The following is a 25,587-nucleotide window of genomic DNA, read 5'->3' on the forward strand; positions in this document are numbered from 1 at the left end:
GAGCAGGTTTGCTTCCTGTAGCACCAGCCGTCTCTTAGGCTGGAGGAGGGGTCCAGACTCCTGCTACTCGTACTCCAGAGCAGGTAGCTCCCTCGATTCAGACTCCAGCAGTTCAGCCAGTTGGAGCATCTCAGCCGGGTGTGGTAGCCCAGGCCGGTGATGGAGCAGCTATGTCTGCCGATGCTTTATGGAGGTTGGATAGGTTCACCAAGCTCTTCACTACTACCTTCAACGGTGCATCTACCGAGGATCCTCAGGATTATTTGGACAGCTGCCACAAGGTTCTTCGGAACATGGGTATTGTTGAGACCAATGGGGTTCATTTTGCTACATTCCGGTTATCTGGATCCGCCAAGACTTGGTGGAGGGATTATTGTTTAGCTAGACTAGCAGGATCTCCAGCCTTGACCTGGGAGCAGTTCACACATCTATTTCTGGAGAAGTTTCTCCCTATTACACAGTGAGAGGCCTATCGGAGACAGTTCGAGCGTCTCCATCAGGGATCCATGACAGTCACCCAGTACGAGACCAGGTTTATTGAGTTGGCCCGCCATGCTATTGTTATACTTCCCACTGAGAGGGAGAGAGTGAGACGGTTTATTAATGGACTCCTTCAGCCTATTCGTCTCCAGATGGCTAGAGAGGCTGGGAGCGAGATATCCTTTCAGGAGGCGGCCAATGTGGCCCGGAGGATTGAGATGGTATTGTCACAGGGGGGTGGTCATAGGGCAGACAAGAGACCCCGTCAGTCAGGCCGATTCGGTGGTGCCTCGTCTGGAGGCAGAGATTCGTATGATAGGGGTCAGCCTTCTAGGCCTTTCCAGTCAACCCTCCAGGTTTCTCACGGTGCCTCAGGTGGCCGTGGTTCTCACGCGCACTATTCTGATCAACAGCCATTCAGTGCACCGCCAGCTCCTATCAGTGCACCGCCACTTCAGAGTTTCCGTGGTGGTCATTCAGGTTGACAGGGCCAGCAGACTCAGCAGGCGAGGACTTGTTACACTTATGGTGACACGGGTCATATTGCCAGATTTTGCCCTCGAGCACCGAGCAGTTCTCAGCACCAGGGTTCTCGTGCCATTGTTCAGGCACCAGGTGTTCCACAGCCCGCCCAGCCAGCTAGAGGTGGGGGTAAAGGTGCCAGAGGTGGAGGTAGAGGTCATAGAGGTGGAGCTCAGACCGCCAGAGGTGGAGGCCAGCCAACAGCAGGCCGTCCCAGGGAGGTAGATCAGAGTGGTGGGGCCCAGCCCCGATGTTATGCTCTTCAGGCCAGGCCCGAGGCAGAGGCTTCAGATGCGGACATTACAGGTACAGTTCTGGTTTGTGATAGAGATGCTTCAGTGTTGTTTGATCCGAGGTCTACGTATTCGTATGTGTCATCCTATTTTGCCCCGTATTTGATCATGCCTAGTGATGCATTGGGTATTCCTGTTTATGTGTCTACGCCGGTGGGTGATTCTATCGTGGTCGATCGATTCCATCGTTCTTGTGTTGTGGTGATTGGGGGTCTGGAGACTCGTGTAGATTTGTTGCTTTTAGACATGGTTGACTTCGATATTATATTGGGGATGGACTGGTTATCACCCTATCACGCTATCTTGGACTGTCATGCCAAGACTGTGACCTTAGCTTTACCGGGTATGCCTCGTTTAGAGTAGAGAGGGACTCCTGATCATTCTACCCGCAGTGTTATATCGTATGTGAAGGCTCGGCGTATGGTCGAGAAGGGGCGTTTGGCATATTTAGCCTATGTTCGGGATTCCAGTGCTGAGGTTCCCTCTATTGATTCTATGCCCGTTGTTTGTGAGTTTCCTGATGTTTTTCCCTCAGACCTGCCGGGTATGCCACCCGACAGGGATATTGATTTCTGCATTGATCTGGTTCCGGGAACTCAGCCATTTCTATCCCGCCATATCGTATGGCGCCGCCTGAGTTGAAAGAGTTAAAGGAACAGTTGCAGGATTTGCTTGATAAGGGTTTCATTAGACCCAGTGTCTCACCTTGGGGTGCGCCGGTGTTATTTGTCAAGAAGAAGGATGGGTCGATGAGAATGTTTATTGATTACCGGCAATTGAACAAGGTAACGATCAAGAATAAGTATCCACTACCGAGGATTGATGATTTGTTCGACCAGCTTCAGGGTGCCAGGGTATTTTCCAAGATTGACTTGAGATCTGGCTACCATCAGTTGAGGATTAGGGCATCCGATGTCCCTAAGACAGCCTTCCGCACCCGATACGGGCATTATGAGTTCTTGGTTATGTCATTCGGGTTGACAAATGCCCCAGCAGCTTTCATGGACTTGATGAACCGAGTGTTCAGGCCTTATTTGGATTCATTCGTGATAGTTTTCATTGATGATATATTGATATATTCCCGCAGCCAGGAGGAGCACGAGCAGCACCTTAGAGTGGTTCTTCAGACTCTGAGGGACAGTCAGTTATATGCCAAGTTCTCCAAGTGTGAGTTCTGGCTGAGTTCAGTTGCATTTTTGGGTCATGTTGTATCAGCAGAGGGTATTCAGGTGGACCCAAAGAAGATAGAGGCAGTCAAGAACTAGCCTAGACCAGCATCAGCTACAGAGATCCGGAGTTTCTTGGGATTGGCAGGCTACTATCGATGGTTCGTGGAGGGGTTTTCATCCATTGCAGCCCCGATGACCAGATTGACCCAGAAGGGTGCCCAGTTCAGATGGTCGGATGAGTGTGAGGCGAGCTTTCAGAAGCTCAAGACAGCTCTGACTACGGCACCGGTGTTGGTTTTGCCCATAGGTTCAGGGCCTTATACAGTCTATTGTGATGCTTCCCGTGTTGGGCTTGGAGCAGTGTTGATGCAGGATGGCAAGGTCATTGCCTATGCTTCGAGGCAGTTGAAGATTCATGAGAAGAACTATCCGGTTCATGATTTGGAGTTGGCAGCCATAGTTCACGCATTGAAGATTTGGAGGCATTATCTATATGGCGTGGCATGTGAGGTGTTCACGGATCACAAGAGTCTTCAGTACTTGTTCAAGCAAAAGGAGTTGAATTTGAGGCAGAGGAGGTGGTTGGAGTTGTTGAAGGATTATGATATCACCATTTTATATCATCCGGGGAAGGCCAATGTGGTGGCCGATGCATTGAGTAGGAAGTCAGCCAGTATGGGCAGTCTTGCTTATATTCCGGTCAGTGAGAGGCCGCTTGCTTTGGATGTTCAGGCCTTAGCCAATCAGTTCGTGAGGCTGGATGTTTCTGAGCCCAGTCGTGTGTTAGCTTGCACGGTAGCTCGTTCTTCATTATTGGAGCGTATCCGTGATCGGCAGTATGATGATCCCCATTTGTGTGTCCTTAGAGACACGGTGCAACGCGGAGGTGCAAGGCATGTTACCTTAGATGATGGTGGAGTTTTCAGATTGCAGGGTCGAGTATGTGTGCCTAATGTGGATGGGCTCCGAGAGTTGATTTTGGAGGAGGCCCATAGCTCCCGGTACTCTATTCATCCAGGAGCCGCGAAGATGTATCAGGATTTGCAGCAGCATTATTGGTGGCGTAGAATAAAGAAGGATATCGTAGCATATGTGGCTCGTTGCTTGAATTGTCAGCAGGTTAAGTACGAGCCTCAGAGGCCTGGTGGTTTATTTCAGAGGATTGAGCTTCCCGAGTGGAAGTGGGAACGGATTGCTATGGACTTTGTTACTGGACTTCTGCTGACTCGGAAGAAGTTCGACGCAGTTTGGGTCATTGTTGATAGGCTGACCAAGTCAGCACATTTCATTCCTGTGGCAGTCTCTTATTCTTCTGAGAGGTTGGCTGAGATCTATATTCGAGAGATTGTTCGCCTTCATGGTGTGCCCGTATCTATTATTTCAGATCGGGGAACGCAGTTTACCTCGCGCTTCTGGAGAGCAGTTCAGCGAGAGTTGGGCACGCGGGTTGAGTTGAGCACAACATTTCATCCCCAGACGGACGGTCAGTCCGAGCGGACTATTCAGATCTTAGAGGATATGCTCCGAGCTTGTGTTATTGACTTTAGAGGTTCGTGGGATCAGTTCTTGCCCTTAGCGGAGTTTGCCTACAACAACAGCTACCAGTTGAGCATCCAGATGGCTCCCTATGAGGCTTTATATGGTAGGCGGTGTCAGTCTCCGGTTGGATGGTTTGAGCTGGGAGAGGCTCGGTTGTTGGGTACGGATCTGGTTCAGGAGGCCTTGGACAAGGTCAGGATCATTCAGGATAGGCTTCGTTCAGCTCAGTCCACGCAAAAGAGCTATGCAGACCGCAAGGTTCGAGATGTGGCTTTCATGGTTGGTGAGCAGGTATTGCTCCGAGTGTCGCCTATGAAAGGCGTGATGAGATTTGGGAAGAAGGGCAAGCTTAGCCCTAGGTTCATTGGTCCGTTTGAGATTCTTGACCGAGTGGGAGAGGTGGCTTATAGACTTGCTTTGTCGCCGAGCTTATAAGTCGTGCATCCAGTGTTTCATGTGTCCATGCTTTGGAGGTATCACGGCGATCCAGCCCATGTGTTAGAATTCAGCACTGTCCGGTTGGACAAGGACTTGTCTTATGAGGAGGAGCCGGTAGCTATTCTAGACCGGCAGGTTCGTCAGTTGAGATCCAAGAGTTTCCCTTCTGTTCGTGTTCAGTGGAGAGGTCAGCCTCCTGAGGCATCGACCTGGGAGTCCGAGTCCGATATGCGGAGCCGTTATCCTCATCTTTTCCCCGACTCAGGTACTTCTTTCTTTTGTCCGTTCGAGGACGAACGGTTGTTTTAGAGGTGGAGAATGTGACGACCCAAAGGGTCATCACCTGTTTTAAATGAATTCTGTGCTTCCGAGGCCTTGAAAATCTCGCTTAGAGTCGCCTCGATTTGCGTGCGCACTCCGGGCGCGTAGCCGGAAAGCTTAAATGTGAAATTCTATAAAAAAATGCTAAATTTTGAAGTTAAAATGAATAAATTTGACTTTGGTCAACATTTTGGGTAAACAGACTCGGACCCGTGATTTGACGGTCCCGGAGGGTCCGTAGGAAAATATGGGACTTGGGCGTATGCCCGGAATCGAATTCCAAAGTCCCAAGCCCGAGAAATGAATTTTTTTGTAAAATTGTTTTCTGAAATTGTTTTAAGGAAATTAGAAATGAAATTTGATTAGAAAGCGATGGTATCGGGCCCGTATTTTGGTTCCGGCGCCCGGTACAGGTCTTATATATGTTTTAAGTCCTTCCTGTGAAATTTGGTTAAAAACGGACGTCGTTTGACGTGATTCGGACTTAAATTGGAAAATTTAATGTTTTATGAAGTTTGAAAGAATTCATGGATTTTGAGGTTTAATTCGATGTTTATGATGTTATTTTGGCGATTTGATCGCACGAATAAGTCCCTAGGATGTTTTTGAGGTTGTGTGTATATTTAGTTGTGGAGCCCGGAGGGCCCGGATGAGATTTGGATAGGCCACGAGTGCATTTTTGGACTTTGAAAGATAGCTGTTGCATTTCTGATCTGCAGGCTTCGCAATTGCGAAGCCAATCTCGCAAATGCGAGCCTTGCATCGCAATTGCGAAGTGGAGACCTGGGCAGGCCTTATCGCAAATGCGACCACTGGGTTCGCAAATGCGAAGGCCGGTCGCAAATGCGACTTCTGGGATCGCAAATGCGAGGTTGGGAATTTAGGAAGGGGTTCGCAAATGCGAACAAAGCTTCGCAATTCCCATGTCAGGTCGGGGTTCGCAATTGTGAACCCTGTTCGCAATTCCCATATCTGCAACCTGCATTTTCTATACTTAGTCGATTTTTAAGTCATTTTTACACCATTTTCAAAACACAACTCCTTTGGGCGATTTTTCAAGAATAAACCTTCTTCCAAATCAATTGTAAGTTAGTGTTTACTCATTTCTTTCAATCATTTACATCTTTTAACATGATTTCAACCTAAAATCAAAGATTTTCATGCGGAAAATTGGGTGTTTTGGGTAGAACCTAGGTTTTTTAAAAATTGGGGATTTGTACCTCAATTTGAGGTCCGATTTCAAAATAAATTACATATTTGAGTTCGTGGGGGAATGGGTAATCGGATTTTGGTTCGAACCTCGGGTTTTGACCACGTGGGCCCAGGGGCGATTTTTGACTTTTTGGGTAAAACTTGGGAAAACTCATTTTCATGCATTGGAGTTGATTCATTTAGTGTTTATTAATATAATTAAGTAATTTGTGATTAAATACGAGCGAATTGGTAGTGGAATCGCGGGGTAAAGCTATACTTGAGGCTTAAGTTGTGTGCAAGGCATTGAGGTAAGTGTTTGGTCTAACCCTAGCTTGAGGGACTAGGAGTTGAGTCTTATTTGCTAATTGTTTCTTGTTGAGTACGACGTATAGGCATGGTGACGAGTATCTATACGTTAGTGTCTAGCATGACCGTGAGTCTTTAAATTGTGCGGTATTTCTCTTGCCTTGGTGATGATTCCTATTTGTTGTGAAAAGCTTGTGAAAGAAAATTGTGACCTATGAACAACAAGGAGCATTGGCTCAAGTTATATTTCAATTCTGAACGTATATGAAATGGTTGAACCCCTTTGGAGCATTGGCTCAAGTGGTAAAGTGAGATATGAAATAAAAGTGAAAGGAAGAGAAAGAGTATTTAAATTGTTCCGTCGCCGGGATATTGTTGTTTATTGATTGTTTTCCCTTGCAGGGATGTTGAGATTATTGATGTTGTACACTTGCCGGGATTTAATTGTTCAATTGTGTTCCCTTGCCGAGATTTCTTTTATTATTTTGTTTATCCCCTTGCCCCTTGTTTGTGATTGTTGTTTGGGTGAGGAAGAGTGTTAAAGCACGAAGGGTGATGTCGTGCATTGTTTGTTTGTTGTGAGAAAAGAGTGTTAAAGCACGAAGGGTGATGCCGTACATTGTTTGTTTGTTGTGAGGAAAGAGTGTAAAGCACGAAGGGTGATGCCGTGCATTGTTTGCTTATGGTGAGGAAAGAGAGTAAAGCACGAAGGGTGATGCCGTGCCGCACGATGTATCATTCCGTGCTGATTCTATCGATTATATGTGAGGAAAGAGAGTAAAAGCACGAAGGGTGATGCCGTGCACACTTTATTATATCATTGCTTGGTGAGGATGAGAGTAAAAGCACGAAGGGTGATGCCGTGCACTTGTTGCTTTCTGTTTCTTTATTAATGTCTGAGTTGTGTTGTTTCCTTCGTTACTGGACGACTTTTACTTGAAATTGTTATTTCCCCCATAGCATGCTCCCCCTCCCATATTAATTACTTGTCTCTGTATTTCGATTCCGTTGTATATGTATATATAACTGCACAGATTTATGTGGCAGTCCAGTCTAGCCTCGTCACTACTTCGCTGGGGTTAGGCTAGGCACTTACTAGCACATGGGGTCGGTTGTGCTGATGCTACACTCTGTGCTCTTTTGCACAGATCCAGGTGTTGGAGCAGCTTACGGTGCGCAGCAGTAGTTAGGGAGCCGACCTTCAGTCCACAAGACTCCGAGGTAGCCTTGCTGGCGTCCGCAGGCCCGACGTCTCTTCTTTCAGTTTTCATGTTTTGTTGATATTTGTATTCGAGACAAATTATGTCCTTTATTTCAAACTTTTATTTGTAGTAATCCTAGACAGTCTGTGTATTGTTGTGATACCAGGTGCTGGGTAGAGACTTGTATTGGCTTTCTAGACGCTGTTTCTATATTTAGTTCAGACTTCCGCTAAATTTTACTTTTTGTTGTCTTTTAACTGCTTATTCATTGATAATTTAATTGTTTAATCATGTATAAAACGAAATAGGTTAATGTTTGCTAAGGTTCTCGGCTTGCCTAGCTTCCACGAGTAGGCGCCATCACAACCCCGAGGGTGGGGAATCCTGGTCGTGACAATTATATATCCATTTGTGAATTTTACTTACAAAGAAATGAAGAAAGAAAAACTACATCTAATACGTAAGTAAAATAAATGGAATGTGAAAAACAGTAAAGAAAAACAAAAGAAGCATATATAGAAATTTGGTTCATTTCCACCAAAAAGGAGTCGTGATGACATAATTAATCAGTGATGCAAAATAGTGAATTACAAGATAATTAATGCTTTAAGGCCAAACTAAATCAACACAAATCCTGGGAAGTTCTTCAAATTCCTCAGCCACAACATTGAAATCACTGTTGAAACTATTTGAAGAGTTGCTGAATACCCTTTTGTTGGAAAATGGTTGAGCTCCTTTGGCAGCCACAGCAGCACAAGAATTAGCAACCGAAGAAGAAGAAGCTGAGGATGAGGTTAAATAATCTGTATTTTCATGTCTAAGAAGCTCAGATAATAGGAGAACCAGAGAAGCCATTTGAGACTATTTCTAAGTTTTCAGTGAAACGTTTCAAGTTTTGCCTTTGTTTTAAGACAATGAAGTCTGGGCACGGAATTCCCCATTTTATAAGCGGAACCAAAAGTTGTTTAATATTAAAAACACATTGGCGGCCCACAGAATTTCTTTTCTTAATCTTAAAAAATGAAGCAACCATTTTGACTTAATTTTTGTGTAACATGGGGCAAACAAAAACAGTTGGCTCAGGAGAAAAGTGATGAACCTACAACTTTGGTTTTGCGTGGGGGAGGGTGATACGAAAGATTTTAGTTACACTGGATATTTAAACTAATTTAGAAGACATAACATGTGTCTTTTTATACATACATCATCACTTAATCACAATTAATTAGTATATTCGTGCTTTTATTATTATTTATTTATGGGCGAAATGGCATCCTGGCCACTTAAACTTGTATCGATTTGTAAAGCCGATACATGAACTTATATTTTCCCCATTTGAACACTTCAATTTGACGGAATGAATACTAATAAACACTTTCTGTTGAACGTGTTCGCCAATCGCTCTGACATGAATGCCATGTCACATGTTTGGTTTTTATTGTGACATGTGGATTTGTGGGTTCTATATTATTAGGAAAAAAAATTAGTCTTTAAAATTTTTAATTTCTTTTTATTTCTCTTTTTTCTCCGGCAGAATAGCCTAGAAGACACTTATACTTGTCCCACTTGGTCATGCCGGTCCCTGTACTCTATTGCTTGTCAATTGAACACTTATACTTGTTCAAATTCTATATATTAAACCCTTATGACCGTTGACTAAGACTATATGGCTGACTTGGCTTCAGTGCGTGACTCACACGCCTTTTAGGGGCGTGAGACCTATTAGAAAGCCCTAACAATAATATTTCCCCTTATTTATTGGTCTTCTTCTCGATTCTCCATTGTTGAACCTACCTGGAGCTCTCTTTCGGCATTAACAAAATCACCTTTTCTTTCCCTTAATTTTTTCCAACTCTTTCGTCCTTGTTTGGAATCTCCCCCGATAAAATTACACCTTTAAGGCACTCCATAAGAAACAAACAAAAACCCTTAATTTTTTATCTGAAAAAGCATTCAAGATTCCTCTATCTTCCCCAAAAATACCATAATATTATGATATAACTTGGTGACCACAATCCAGAATGGAACCCAATCAGTCTGCCAGTCATTAGCTCCTGATAGAGTAGTGATTGCAAAGGTACTAATGGGCCTTGGCTGCTACCAATCATGTATCTCACTCTCTTCATCTTATTATAAACAATTACATTCAAAATCTTACGAAGCTTAGTAAAAACGCATGAAGATGAAGGAGAGATGGAGAGTAGAAGGAGAAACAAAGATGAAGCGTAGAAGGAGAAATAGACGATGAAAGAGAAACAATCTGTGTAAAATGAGGGAAATAGGGTTTGGGGATTTTTTATTTAATTTTTAACATATTATTTCTTATGCGGCACTAAATAATGACGTGGAGTCCAACGTGGAGATGATTGTGTTGCACGCACCATTGACCTCTTCAGAAAAGGGTTTAATAAATAGAATTTGAACAAGTATAAGTGTTTAATTGACAAACTATAGAGTACTGGGACCGGCATGACCAAGTGGGACAAGTACAAGTGTCTACTAGGCTATTCTGCCTTTTTCTCCACCATACAGCCAATAGTCCACCAACAACTCCAAACCTCAGCCATTTTCAACCACCATCATCTTCTTCCTCCTATATGAAAGCTTCGTCAAAACAACAATATAGCCTACTGCTCTTTTCTGCTTTGACAACCTGTGTATATAGCTTGTGTTATATACACACTATTCACAAGGTAGCAATGGATGACAACTTCAGAGTACGGGTGAACAAGGTCGTCGGCTCTCTGACTTCGACGGCGACGGCGACGGCGCCCTCCTCCAATTTGAGTTCTCTCTGGTGTTTAACCGACGACGAGATTCACAAAAGGGAATGGGACAGGGATAGTCCTTCGCGAGAACTACTCGACTTTGATTCCAAACCCTGCCCTCCTATATTGACGGCTTATTCGCTAAGCCCCGCTTGCAAACCCTAGATTTCCCCGAAAACAGCTCCAGTCCGATATGGAAGAGCTCAGTGACGGCCAAGAAGAACTAGATGATGATGATGATGATGATGAATCGGATATCCGGTCTCGCATTTCTTTTTCCAGTAAATCAACACATAACAATTTGGACAACTTTTAGATTTGTGCTTACCATCTTTGTGCAGGAACCATTTAGTGAATGGGGAAGAGAAAGGGAAAAAGAAACGGGGAAGGAGAGGGAAAGTAGAATAGAAAATAAAAAAATAATTATAGGATGGGGGAGTTGCTTGGAAAGATGAGAGAGGTGGGAGGGGAGGGGAAAAGAGAAGGAGAGAGAGAAAGGTCTTTTTTTTTCCTTTCTTATTTATATTTTATTCTATTTCTAATTTTTTTTTAATAAAAATAAAACTATTCACGCGCCTTGGCAGCGTGATTTGCACACAATTTAGCCATGTCAGCTGTGCCACTTCCACATAGGCTTGGTCAATTGTCAAATATATTTATTAGTATTCATTCCGTCAAGTTGAAGTGTTCAAATGGAAAAAATATAAGTTCATGTCTATTTATGATAAATTATTTGTATCGATTTGTATCGGCTTTACAAACCGATACAAGTTTAAGTGGCCAGGAAGCCATTTCGCATTTATTTATGATAAATTAATGTAATTTCGTATAAACATCGATAAATTCTTTTCGAGGTGTAAGCACACCAGTAGTTGGCTCCTGTTGTTTTTGGAGTGTTTCCTTGTTCTTGTCAACAGTTTGGGCTATCAAAAAGGAAGGCTCGTACAGTTGTATTCATTTATGGAGGCTCAGCCACCGCTAGCTGTTTCGGAAATGTGAAACCACGAGCTCCTGCCACTTGTTCCATTTTCAGATTTTTTTTTGCGGTCGCTTGTAATTTTTGGGACTTCTTTGATTCTATAGTAGCATCCATTTCTCTCAGTCAATTCGGGGTGTTTTGAAATTAGACATCGTTTTTGACTCAATTAAGCTTGATTGGGGTTCAAAAAAGTAAGCCTAATACGGGTTTGTTTGTGGAAATATTTCAAAATCTTTGGTTAGTTTTCTAGAAATGTTTTAGAAAATATTTTTTTTTTTTTTTTTTTGGTTTTAAGAAATTTTATTTGACGACTCATTAAATTTGAGGCATTAAACACCAATCCAGTGATCATTAGAAATTCACGAATAAGAACATGCTCTTTATTAAGGAATGGTTTCTCAAAATATAACTTGGCCAAAACACCTTGTTGAATTTCACCGCAAAGCCACATAAGTTAGCTGCATCACCTATGTTATGTTGCCTTCCACGATTTTGGTTGTCGCAACTATGCAGTTTGTCTTAGTACTGATTGTCTAAACGGCATTTAATTTTATATATGTTGATTTACGTGATTATTAAGACCAGAACCGAAGTATGAAAACTGGTCCAAGTTCATTCATGAAACATTTGCTGCACACAACTCTTCGTATCTATTATTAAAAAGAAAGAAGTCAGTCATGAGAATTCGCCATGTGTCGTGCGAAGAAAATACCATGTGACAATTTTAGGACATAATTAGTTATCTATTATTAAAAAGAAAGAAGTTAGCCATGAGAATTCGCCATGGGTCGTGTGAAGAAAATGCCATGTGACAATTTTAGGACATAATTAGTTAATTTAGTTCAAATTAGTTTATTTTCTAAATTTGAATTTCAAAATAATAAAATATTTACTTATTTTCTTTTTCACTTTTTCAAAAACTTAATTTACCAGCAAGGAATAATATATGAGGAAGTTGCCAAGCATTCCTTGGGAATAAGAAGTTACGATTGTGGAGGTTTAAAAATTAATGTATCAATTTTTTTTATATTCTTTAAAAATTAATAATTTGCTAACAAGGAATAAAACTTCGGAAGTTACCAACAAGGAATCCATTCATGCGTGCCTTTCCATCTAAAATTCTAAACCATAAGGAGTCTGCGCTTGTTTACTTCAAACAACCCACGATGTCGCCCCATGATCTCAACTCCTAACTCACTAATCCTTTTTCATCGGAGTTCCAGTAACATGATTTTTCATATCAGTTTCACACTTTCACAGTATATATCTCCGATTCTTTCTCCTTTCTTCGCATACCACTCAACAATTCCGGTTTATAGGAGGTAAGTTCTATGATTTGTAATTCTAGACCACTCATAAAATTTTTAGAAAGAGCAATGAATTTTTTAGTTTTTTCTTCCTTTCACTCCTTGCTTCTCTAGATTATGAACAAATATTTAACTAGAATATAGAAAAGCAATAAATTTTCCAGTTCTTTCTTCCTTTCACTCCTTGCTTTTCTTTTCTTTCGTCATTATATAATTTCTTCAATAGAAAAAGTAACAAGCTACTAATAATTGCATTACAAAGTTAAAGGTTTGATTTTGTAATGCAATTCTTAGTGATCTGAAAATTTTTCAATCTGCCATCAAATGGGGCACTGATTATTTCTTGAAATCCAGTTCCAAGCTTAATCGCTTCTACATCCATGTTAGCCCAATAGTTTTCAAGAATATTGAGAATCAATTTAATTCTAACTTTCTCCATAAACATATGTCTGGTAAATGTTAAAAATTAATTGTGCATTTTTTTAAGGTTGGAGATTCAGTGAAAGATCATAAACGTTGGACAAGGCCAGAGAACATGAAAAAAATACACAAATTGTACTACTGATGATCAAAATATTTGTGAAACAGAGATTTTTGTTGAGACTTTTGTACCAATGACCGCTACTTCTGTTGTATTTTGCGGAATCAATTGTACCTATGCCCGTCCACTTCTCAACAAAGCCAAACTAGTACTAACTCTATCCTTATTGTTTGCTATTTATTTTATTTGGGTTCTAAATATATGCTCATACTATTTACTTGGTTTGTGGCTCAGTCTTTTCAGTTTGCCAAAGGCCATAAAGGAACCTATTATGGGTATGAATAAAATTTATGCACTTCACTATTGTTGTAATTTTTAAGGTCTAGCTGTCGGAGAAAATGAGTTTTTATTTCACATACATACAACATTATAAGACCAATTTTCACCTGTGACTATCAAATTCTCCAAAGGTAACTGTATCAACAAGCTCATAGTGACTTAACTTTAATATTTATCAATTTTTTTAGGATATGAGGCAGTAGTCAAATAAAATTAGCGAGGTAACGGTAATACCTATTATTGTGCCACAACTAGACGCCATTGTGAGGTTGATCTATTCCTGTATTTTTGGATTGAGACCTTTTATGGGAATGTTAAGAATGCTTTTTTCTTGATTATCTATATTGATTTCTTTTGAATTTGAGACAAAAATAATGCTCTTGGTAATCTTTCAGTTCCAATTAGTTTAGTCTTTATATATTGCATCTTTTAGGAATACACTGCATGTAGATAGCTAATTGTTGAACCACCTAAGTTTCAAATCTTTTTTTCTAAATCAGAAAACTAATTTTTGCTCACTTTTATTCTCTTTCACTAGGTAAGTAAATGTCTAATTCATAAAAGGAGAGTTTCTGCGTTGATTGACAAAGAGATGAAATGTACAAGGTCTAATGAACATAACTTGACTCTCTTCCTCCCTTTTATGTTATGTCGTTTACTACTTGGTTTATAACCCAAGGCCTATGATGACATTGCTATAAAGTGTAACGAAAGGGAGACAAATATCAATTTTGAGCTAAGCTTATATAAAAAGGAATTAAATTTCAAGGGTGATAATGGAGGTAGTAAATTAAGGCTTTCACACACACTTGGACTCCTTTATGATTGTTGTTCCTTTTTCAATTATGTACTTAATGTATTTAAAAGCATAGTTTTTTCCTTCCCATATGAAGGCCATGGTTAAGCTAGTGAACTATAGAATAGCCCCAATATTTAGTTGATGACTGGTATGGCATCACATGCCAAATCGAAAATTATGAACTCCGGCATCCCTAAGGTTTGACTGAATAGAGTGGAGCCATGGTAATTCAGTAACATACTTTTCGTTTAGATTTTTTGTACTCATCGACTTATGAGATATCTAACAATGGAACATTGGTAATTTATAGTTTAATCAATAAGCAAGATTTATTAGTTACATATTTTTTATGCAGAAATTCTTTCTATCACAATGGGAAGTAAACTGCCTCATGGCCCTCAAATGCTGACTAATCAACCTCTACTTTGAAATGGAGTGAATACCATCATCACTCCAATATTAAAGGTATATTCTTTGCCAAATTTTGTTGCACTTTTTTATATTTTTTTCGAGTCGTAAATACAACATTCACTAATGAGTAAAATAAAATTTAACTTTCATGGTCTGTCAAATATTTGAATAGGTTTGAGCTTTTACAAAGCAATTTAAAATTTATTTGTACCGTTGATTGGAAATTATCAATTTTTTTTGTATTAACTCAAATTATTCTCACAAAAATATTATAACACTTTTAATCAGCTCTGAAGGTATTAAATTTTAACTTTTAAGTACTTAAGTGGTTTTCAGACACCTCCTTTGCTAAAGTATAAAAACCATTGTAATGTCGAATGTTCATCACTTTTTCTTATTATAAGTTCATGATGAGATGTTTAATTGGAAATGGAAGCCATAGATTCTTAGTGGTGATCATTTTCAATAAGTTATTGACATATAATTTAACAAAGTTACACGATGATGTGCCCACTGAAAAGGTACCTTAATAGGATTGATATATATATATATATATATATATATATATATATATATATANATATAGGATTGATATATATATAGGAACTACCTTCACATGCACTTTTGGCAGAAAACTCTCTACGCCGAATTACAGAATATCCTATTAAATAATCTAAATAACTTACTTAAAAATAAATAAAAAAGAGAAAGAAACAAAAAAGTGTCTTTTCTTAATAGTTGCATCCTTTTGATTTGTGAACTGAGTCTAATACACCTAACATTTAAGACAAATTTGCACGTAATGAAAGCCAATCTAAATCCAAGTGAGGCACCGTACTAATGAGAAAACACTAACGGCTACAACTAACCTCAACCAGCACTTCATACTCCTTCATTAAATAGTCACACATATTCCATTCGCAGACATATTTCTTTCAGATTAATATCAATGAGAATGAAGTCCTATTTACTGTTGTTGTACTTATTTTTGTGGTGTCTTCCAAATGACATCATGCTTTTAATATAATATAGATTTTTAAACTTATAGTAAGAAGGATAATTAGATTTAGGGGTAAAAAGGTAATTTAACTTTTTAATTTAGGGGTTCATGCTTTTAATATAATATAGATATATAGGAACTACAACAAATTAATATCGACAATAGATTATTTTGGTTCCTTATGTGGCCAATGGCATATTTTCAGGTACAAGCAATCATGCATTTTGATGCAAGTCGACTATTTGCTACTTTATAAACTCGATTGGGTGCTATCATAACACCACAACATCTCGAATGCGTTTGCAAGCTGTAAGTATTAAACTAAGTGCACATTCTACTATGTTGCTTATGACAATCATGCAAACATGTATTTCTGTTTCTTGGTGGGTAACTCTGGAGACTGAAAAATACGAATGTATTAGTCCATATTTTTGGGAATTCTGATGGCATATGACTAAAGTTTATTTGAAAAACATTCGCAACATGTAAAGTACTTGACTGAAATGATGATAAATTTGATTCTTCCCACCCTCCCTCTCCTCTTAACAAAGTCCACATGCGAGTCTAGATTATGACTTCCTATGAAAAGTAACTTTTCTGTGAATCTCCATGAGGTAAGTTCTCGTGTTACATAATATATTAATTTGAATATTTTACTGGAAAAATGAGTGAGGCACTTATGTCTGGAGGAAAGCAATACCTTCTATGAATACAACTCTAGCAAGTTCATTGGTTACCTTTTCTTATTTCTGACTCTGTCCCCCAATACTCTTCACCCAATAAACCCCAAAAGGGAGGGGGGGGGGGGGGGACTCTGTCATTGTACCTTGCTGAAAATCATTAGGCCCCTTTATTTACTTTACTTAAGCAATTTAATGGGTCTTACTGTTTGATGAAAATAATGGGTTTTAGTATTTATCTTTACCATTCTTTGTTGGATAATTTGTTTCTTAAATATCAAGCTAAGGTCACTTCGTATAGATATTCACTTTTTAAGCTAAATCATTACAAGAGCCTTCTCTCCCATTAACAATGAATTGTGATATGAATATTGTTCTTTCATCATTTGTCGATGTCATAACAGAATAAACGATTGGGAAGACAATTGTAATTCTTTGATTATTTAGTGAAGATTCATCTTCTAATGTTGTTGGAAAAAGTGGTTCTTATCCATTTTAAACCTTATAATTGAGGAATTTGAAAACTCTAATGATGATAATTCAAGTCAGTTGGTCAATTTAATGTAGAAGCATACTTTAAGTCCTAAATGGATTTGTAGGATTACTTATTGGGTATATCTTTAATTTTTTTATCGGGTATATTGGACTGATTTTTGTAAAAGGAAGTAGAAAGCCGCTGAACAAATAATGTGTGCTATTTCAAGTGTTTCTCGCTTAAAAAATTGAACGTTTTGAGGTTAATTTTTCTTTTCTTTTGCTGCCAGGTTTTTCATTCAAAATAATAATGCATTATTCTTCAAGTGTTGCTATTAACAGAAAATAAAATTCGTACCAACTGTGATGTGTGAATATATTGACAGGAAGTTGAATTTTTGTGGCTTTCAAGCATGTGGAATCAATTGCCAGTAGCCACTTTGAGTTTTTTAATTTATTTTCTTGTGCAGTCGATAAATCCAATCAATAATTTTGTATATAGAGAAAGCATACAAACAATTATAGCTCCAATGTGAAGCTTAATTTTGTTTGATATTGTGTTGCGAAGGAAACCAAGTGGTTCGAAATATGTGCTTGAGATAGTAATTGGGTCTTTGATTACTTTGATGCGAGATGGATTGACAAACTGAAGCAAGCAATAAAAGCTGAGTTCAAGCATCTTGTGTTCAAGGACAATTAAGTACTGGTATAAGATACCATTATTCCTTCTGGCATATTTTTAATCAATTTTATATAAGAGGTATATTTTTGTTCAAACTTCAAATAATTATTTTTTCTCTCGACACAGCAGACATTATCTTTTTCCCTTTCGTTTTTTGTTGCCCCAGAACATGAGAAGTTAAGAAAAAAATCAGTACAACTGGTGAAACAATAACTCCTTCCCCTAAGGAGATAGATTCAATTGCAAAATAAAGTGTTCAAAAACATAGCAAGAGTGCAGCAAACTATGTTGGGGAAGAAACTGCTAATGTTAATAATGTTACTGAAAAAACAGGGAAAGATGCAATGGAATATGCAGGGAAAATAGCAGAAACATTGAAGCAAAAGGCAATAGTTGCTTGCTTGGGAGCTGCACAAATATGACACCATATACGAGATACATCATTTTATGCAGAAGTTAATGGGAATATTGGATCTTTCCAGCAGGAGCAAAAGCGGTGATTGATTATGCTTCGGACGATGGGAACGGGTATTGAATAAGTTGACGAAGAAGTTTTTACTGTCCTTATTTTGTGAAGAAAATAAACATCCATCATTCCAAAGGGAAATGTAACTGCTTTTTTCTTGATTATCTATATTGATTTTATTTGAATTTAAGACACGTTTTATCCTTGATCTTTGCATGAGTGCATAAATATTGGTGGTGCCTGGCATAGATACAATCCTATGAAATTCATATATTTATTTTTGATTTAATTCTTTCCAGTATGATCACTAAATCTAATCTGCAATATAGACATGTTTCTACTATATTATTTTTTTCAGTTAAAACAATCCGCACGGTACGTATACTAGTAGTTATTATATAAAAAGGTAGGGTACAAAATTAGTTAATAATAACAAAGGGCAAGGTGAGAGAAAAAGACAAGGTAATGACGCAAGCACACCAAATTGGTCGTTACATAAAATGACACTTTTCATTCATCCAAACAAGTAAATATCTACTGTTAGAAATTTTCAAAAATTATTAGAATATACATTAATCTATATAATACTATAATGAGTTTTCATCAGAAATCAACATAGCACTTTAAGCTTCTTAACCACAAATAAAACTAGCCAAATACATATGGTGACAACATAATTTTTTCATAGTTAGACCACAAATAGAAACACTATGTGAAACCAGAAAACTGCAAAGAAAGAAATCTGTAAATTAACACACTGCAAACCAAAACATAACTGAACAACCAAAGTCTCATCTCATAGCTAGATCACTCATGAAATGTGAAAACGCTTAGCATTGTAAATGACATAGTTATCACGAAACAGAGTAGCCAAAACAGCCACTTTGAGGCAAACCCCAGCCTTATATTACTGCGTCGACATTTGTTTCTATCCATTCACTTCAACATCCAAAACATACCCAAAGATCATGATCTGATTAACGACTGTACCATCGATTCTTATCATAGTCATAGACAACTTTTGCTTTCGGTGATGCACGCTGAAATTTTGTTAGCTCAGCGAGTATTTCAACTACTATATCAAGAGGTTCATTTCCTGGCCTAGGTTCAATTAGAAATCTCTCTAGCGCCGGAGACTTGGCTAATAGAAGCTCGATAAGCTTCATTTGAGGCCTTGTCCCTGTAATGTTCACTAATTTAACTTCCCTGAGGTGATTAAATGTCACATCTAAGAAACGTTTCACTTCATCTAGGACATAAAATTCTTCATCATCGTCATCATCATCAGAATTATCCACCTAAAACGATGAACAAAATAACCATATCTCAGAACTATTGAGGATCTAACGTATAAAAAAGCCACTAAATAATAAATAAAAAAAAGAAACGAGTGAAACGCTTACCTGAATTTGCATATACTGTAAATATGGGGAGCTTATCAAGCAAAGAGTGCACAAGACCTCATCTGATTCATTGAGATTAAGATGAGATGGGTAAAGACGTTTGACACAATTAAGATCAAAGGGAAGCCTCGTTGGTATTTCACCTGCTTCAGCCAAGAGCTAGGAACGAAATGCCAAAAATCAGGATGACTCAAAGCCCAAAATAAACATGTTTTATGAATAAATATTATGATGCAGTAACAAAGCAACATTTTCCTAGTTTTCCCTTAAACAAACAGAGTCTCAGAGTCTGGACTTGGAATTCTGAATATGTTTCATTTTTGGACGGGTGCTTTAATGCTAAGATACCGGTCTCGAACTCTCTGTTCAACTTGTCACCATATGACAAAACACAAAAATCTACTAGAGCAATTCCTTTAAAAGGTCAATAATCTCTTTTTCATGATCGAGATATCACCATGACACAATTCAAATCAGTGATAAGTCCGCCCCTTTACCCTTGTCAAAAGATTAGGCTTTTGTTTGGGGCAAGGAAACAATCTGTTTCTAACTCGTACATCATGCGTCGCGCTCTTATCAGACAAAACCCTGGGGCTAAAAAGTCAATGATGTCCTACACCACAGCACCAGATATAATGAAAAGTCGTTTCATAAAAGCATCCAACTAAAAGAGAAACCTATCACAAAATTAGCCTTGACAAAGGTCCATAATCATCAAAACCAGTACAGTAGGTGGGAGAAAGGAAGCCGAACAAGTTCGTTAAGATGGTAAAAAGCTCTTGACAAGATGCCTTGTTTCTAATCTGTTTGGAAAGACACAAGAGCACAGTCACCTCATAAAGCTGTTGATAAATAAGAGAAAGCTCAAGATCTCAAAGAGGTTTCAACCAGTATGACTTTATTCCGGACAACCTGGATGGCAAGAAAAACAATCAGCATATTCATACTGGAACATAGTAACAAGTCATCAGGGCAACAAAATTGACAGTATTTCTATGAAATTTCTTTATGTTGAATATAATAGAGTAGCACATTACTTTATACTTAAGAAATGTCACTCAATAGATTACTCTATCAGTGTTATCAAAGGCGAAAAGTGCAAACGAACTCTAAAATTGGTTGGGGCTTTAAACGTGAAGCACAAATAAAACGCGGGCTTTAATGGAAAAAAGGCTCAACTGGACTATATATATATATCAATTGTTTAGTGTCGCCTTTTCAGGATCACACTCATTACACTCTTTGGCAAGGAAAAGTATGCCTTAGAGCCTTGATGCGACACTGAAGCGCCTCCAAAGTGAGGCGTAGCACTCAACATGTTTTGAGCCTCGCTTTAGGGCTTAAGCGTGTCTTTGACAACACTACACTCTATAGAAATTCAAAATTACATTGTAGCAAAAAGAATTTACCCTCGAAAGAATGGTTGAGTCAAAGTGAGAATTCATACAGTTAAAACACCAACAATAATAAGATACATACACCCGTAAATTGCAACAACTCATAACTCATTATTCAAACCGGACACGAAAACCAGAAACCCGGGAACTGCGTGCAGTTTGATAACTATACAAAACCAAAACCACCCCAAGTTTTCCCCAAAGCCACAGGCAAACAACAGTACAGACCTTGTAGCCTCTTGGCTCAAGCAATAACAACTTTCAGAAACAAATTCCACCAAACCTGAGGGTAAGGAGGGGAAAGGGGGTAAGTATAGATGAAGTGATCCACAAGACTTCTACACGAAGAGGTTACCAAAAGCAGATCCAAGAAATCCATAACTAGCCTCAAGAAGGGCATTGATTATCAGCTTTAAATTTAGCTACTCTTTTAGCATATGTTGGAGTACATTCTTTTCTGTCTATACTCTCCTAGTTGGGCCCAAATATAAAGCATATGCATGAAGGCAAACAACCACAGTACAGCTTTATAGGTACTGCAAAAATCCATGCATAATAAAACTCGTGGGCTGCATTTTATATTTATCCCATGAATCATTTGTCGAAACTCGCCGCAGACTAAAAGAAGCGTATAAGCACCCTCTGTCATGTACAACCTCCTAACCTTGGTCATGCTAACTGACAAGCGCATCTACAACTATTTATACAACTATTTGTCTTCTGACCCACAACACCCAGGCACATCAAGTTTCCACTGCATCCAGCCAACAGGCAGTACATTGGTTCAAACAGATGCAGCACACAGCCCCGGAACGCAAGACCACAACCAAGCTGCTATCCCTACAAGGGCCACTGCAACCGACTTACGAGAAATTCCACTCAGCCACAATGCTCTACAAATAGCTAAGAGTCCCTCAATGTCGGTATTAAGTCCATCTTATTGCAAATAGGTTTGTCTTGTAAAATCTTTATAAGGCAATTTCTTGTCAAGTCCTGTAACTAAGGATTTACTTTTTATCTTATATAGGGAGTGAAGTAGTTGAAAGCAAGCAAGACTCCTTGACATAAGGTGTCCTTTTCCCGATAAGGACCCACCCCTACAGTGTCCTTGACACCAAGGTGTTTCAATTCACTTTCATTTTTCTCATCGTTCCAGATTTTATTGTGTCTTCTATTACCCTAAATTTATGATTCAGTTTTCTCCTTTTAAGAGACTCCATCCTCTCGGAGGAAAGTGGAGAATGAATATATCCTTAAGATACTAATAAATAGGTAATAGCATCTGTTCACATACCATCAAAGGCAACTATGTGGCTTAAAAGTTATAAATGAAAAGCGGTTCTCATAGCCACATCATGGCTAATTCATTTAAAGGAAAAGGCAAACATCAAAGTTTCAAAGCAGATCAGCTATTAGCACAACAAATGGTTCTTAGGCGACAATTGAGTGAAGATAAAATCCACTTTGAGCTATATGTATGGATAAACTTTTTCCTCACCTTCTAAAAAAGAGACAACATTATCCAAGAACAATCATTGTGTTAGAATAGCAAAACTGAAAATAGTTAAGGGCGTAAAGTACCGTCACACTATCTAAGAGCTATAATTCTCAACGGCAGAATACTAATATTGAGAGGAAGAATCATTATCCTAGTGCAGTATCAGATTACCCTTATACAGCTTCAGTGCTAATCTCCTTGTCCTCTACTTCATTTGCAGCCCCATTTGCCTCAGCACCTTGAGCATCCTCTGTAGGAGGCTGAACCTGTTCGTCTTCTGGCAATGGCTCCTCAACATAGTCGTTCTCAAATGCATCTGGAGGGACCTCATAAATCCTAACCTGCGGCTTGGTTGGGTCCTTAACAAGCACATATTTCCCTTCATTCAACTTCATACACAAGTCCACAATACTTTTCACAATACCCCACATGTTTGATGTGTTCAAATTGATTTGTGCAGCAAAGTCCTTAGGCTTATATCCAACAACAGCTAATATCACATGGTTAAAATGATCCCTAGGATGGACTCTTGATACATAACCCAACTTCATCATATCAGCATTAGCTAGCAGTGCTTGTGCAGTCCATTTCGCGAGCTTATTTGCGTTATTCTTCAACTCAGTAGCTAAAACAGCACCCCTTTGCGTCTCGAGCTTCTGCCTCCAATCAACCCCAGAGTACTTAGGATCAAACTCATTCAGCGCATTCAGAGTCAAGAATGATCTCTGATTGTTCACTTCCACTACACTCTGCACTTCACATCGCGCCACCAAAAAGGTATCATCATCCAACTTCCACCTCCTGTACCTGTAACCAACCGACGCCACCTCTTCCCCTTCAGTCGCAAACGGGTTAGGCTCATCATAATTCAACTTCTTCCCATCTCTTATCAGAACCTGTTGCGAGAAACTCTGATTGATATAAGCAGCCTCAACACTCAACGAATGAGCTGAATTAATGTCATCCTTCACATCAGGCAATGGTTCTTGGGAAGTTTCATGAACAGAGAGCAAATCCAGCTGGGACCCATCACGCTTGTCGAAAAACAACTTATTCCCAACACGCTGAACTACAATATCCCACGAGTAAACAGACCTAGGAGCACACATTAAAGTAGACAAAATCGTATCCGTTGCAAAAACAGTAGCTTTATCCTCATTAGCCAAACGGCGGATAACAGGATCATCCGTAGTAGTAACTTTGAAGAAATTCCTGTTCTTAAACATCTCCAGACGACGTTCATTCTCGGAGTAATCCGATCGTAGGACCGGTCGTAAAACTCAAGGCTGCCGCAGATCAGCAAGTCCTCAGGCTCCGGAACGGAGAAGGAAAGCTTGGAGAAAGTTGAAAACGGGATCTGATCGAGCATGTTCCATTCAGGTTGAATATCAACTGATGATTTGAACACAGCAGATTCTCTTCTCTGGCCAGCGTTGTTCCCGAACGGTTGAGATGTACAGCCTGTCCCTTCGAGCTCTTTCGTTTCTCCTGGCTCACGTTTTCGGGCCTCGACGTTCCTCGTCGCGGCGGCTGGGGGAAGCGTGAGAGCGGGTTGTGGGTGAGGGGTTGAACCGGCCACCCTAGGGATTGGAATTTCGGGCGGGTGTTGCCCGTGGTGATGGGAGTTGGCGGCAGTGTCGACGAGGCGGAAGGAGGAGTCTTCGTCGGCGGCGAGGGTAGCGAATGAGTCGTCTCCGGAGAAGTCGAAGGCGGAATCAGTAGGGTTTTGCTTGGAGTTGGATCCGGGTTGGTTTGAAAGAGACCGAGTCCAGTCGGCGATCCAACCAAGCTTGTCGGAGCGGGAGAAAGGAGAGAAGGGGGCGTTAGAGATTTGGTTTGGTACGGAGATGGAGGAATCTGGTGGACCCCATCCGTCGGCATTGAATGGAACGGAGCCAAGTTCAAAATCTACCATTGTTGATTATGGATAAGTTCACTTTCCGGCGGGCTTGTGAGGAGTACGAAGAATTGAAGCAGAGAGTAAAAGAATAAAGACAGAGTGATTTTATGGTGTGCCTACCCAAATTTGTGGTGTCATATCTTACATATTTGGGTTTAGATAATTTTTAAAGACAGGTCCCTAATGAATAAGTAAAGTTCGATATAGCCCTTGAAATAGTGAGCAAATATTTAATTTATTGAATTAAGAATGAGATATATTGTGTATAATACAAACTTTTATAATTTTACAATTGTTATTAACCTAAATAAAAATTCAAAGATGAAATCAAAGTTATACTGATCTTTCTTAGGTACTTTATACTCATTGAGTTTATCCACATATAATGTATTCTATATTGGATCTGGACGATTGTCAGATAATATTGAAATTATAATATAAAATTATATTTGTATTGTTTATATCGATTACAAAATGCCAACTAAATTTAGCATAAAATAATATTAAATATAATATCGGAGTATTTTTCTTATCTTGATAATCAAACGATCCCTCAGAATATTAGAGAAAAATTTTATGTCTCTTTTTGAGCCATGAATCAGTAACAATGTAGATTTGGGAAATTTAAGCAACTTGATTAAGGTGATTTGGATTGGAAAAAAGGTCAACTTAATCTTTAGGAAAATTTGGGAGAAATTCAAAAATAGCCAGATTTACCACTGGTCGTTGAAAAATAGCCAAGTTTCAAAAGTCATCGAAATTTAGCCACTTTAAATCTGAACGAAAACACTGTTCAAAATCCGGAAAAATACGCCCGCAAATTTTACGGGAGTTCCAGCATAAGTATGCTTGAACTCCCGTAAATTTTACGGGAGTTCCAGGATAACTATGCTGGAACTCCCGCAAATTTTACGGGAGTTCCAGCAAGTATAATTGTCCAGTATAATGTACTGGAGTTTGGAGCACTGGTGCTCCAGTCTCCCGCAAATTTTACAGGAGTTAGCAAAGTATACCGGTCCAGCATAATATGCTGGAGTTCGTACACAAATGCACCAGAACTCCCGTACATTATACTGGACCGGTCCCTGTTGCAGCAAAATAATGGCTATTTTTCATTGACTTGATAAACGCTGGCTATTTTTTATTGACCAATATGAAAACTGGCTATACCATGATATTTTAACGGAAAATTTGGCTAGGAAGCTATCTTGGTATGAGGATAGTGAGGTAGTAGCCCAATCGAATCAAAATGAGGGAGAAAGTTTGGAGTTAACCCCTTTTTTTTTTCGGGAGAAATGTGTATCTAGCTTTGCTTTCTCATTTTTGTTCAATCTATTTAGTTTGCCAATAACTCCTTTCAATTTGTAATTTGAAGATGGATGATCTATTCAAGTTGGTTGATTACTTGATTTTAAGCTGATAGTGATAAATTAATAGTTGAAGGGTAGTATAGCTTGTCAATACGAGTATCAAGGGACCTCCCTGTAAATTTCGCTCCATAATATTCTGGGCCTTTTTTGCTTTATTGGGCTGCATATT

General features: G+C 39.2%; 1 long non-coding RNA gene and 1 pseudogene across 1 annotated transcript; one reads left to right on the plus strand and one right to left on the minus strand.

Annotated features, from left to right (window-relative positions):
* The first annotated feature begins 12,778 nt into the window (after positions 1–12,778).
* LOC109216275 lies at positions 12,779–17,443 on the plus strand. Its single transcript, XR_002066466.1, has 4 exons — positions 12,779–13,207; positions 14,493–14,602; positions 15,754–15,857; positions 17,089–17,443. It is a non-coding gene; the product is annotated as an uncharacterized LOC109216275 (long non-coding RNA).
* Positions 17,444–18,456: 1,013 nt separating this feature from the next.
* On the minus strand, positions 18,457–24,178 carry LOC109216277 (annotated as a pseudogene).
* Positions 24,179–25,587: the final 1,409 nt, after the last annotated feature.

The sequence above is a fragment of the Nicotiana attenuata genome, unplaced genomic scaffold, assembly GCF_001879085.1.
Source record: "Nicotiana attenuata strain UT unplaced genomic scaffold, NIATTr2, whole genome shotgun sequence".
NCBI classification, from domain to species: domain Eukaryota; kingdom Viridiplantae; phylum Streptophyta; class Magnoliopsida; order Solanales; family Solanaceae; genus Nicotiana; species Nicotiana attenuata.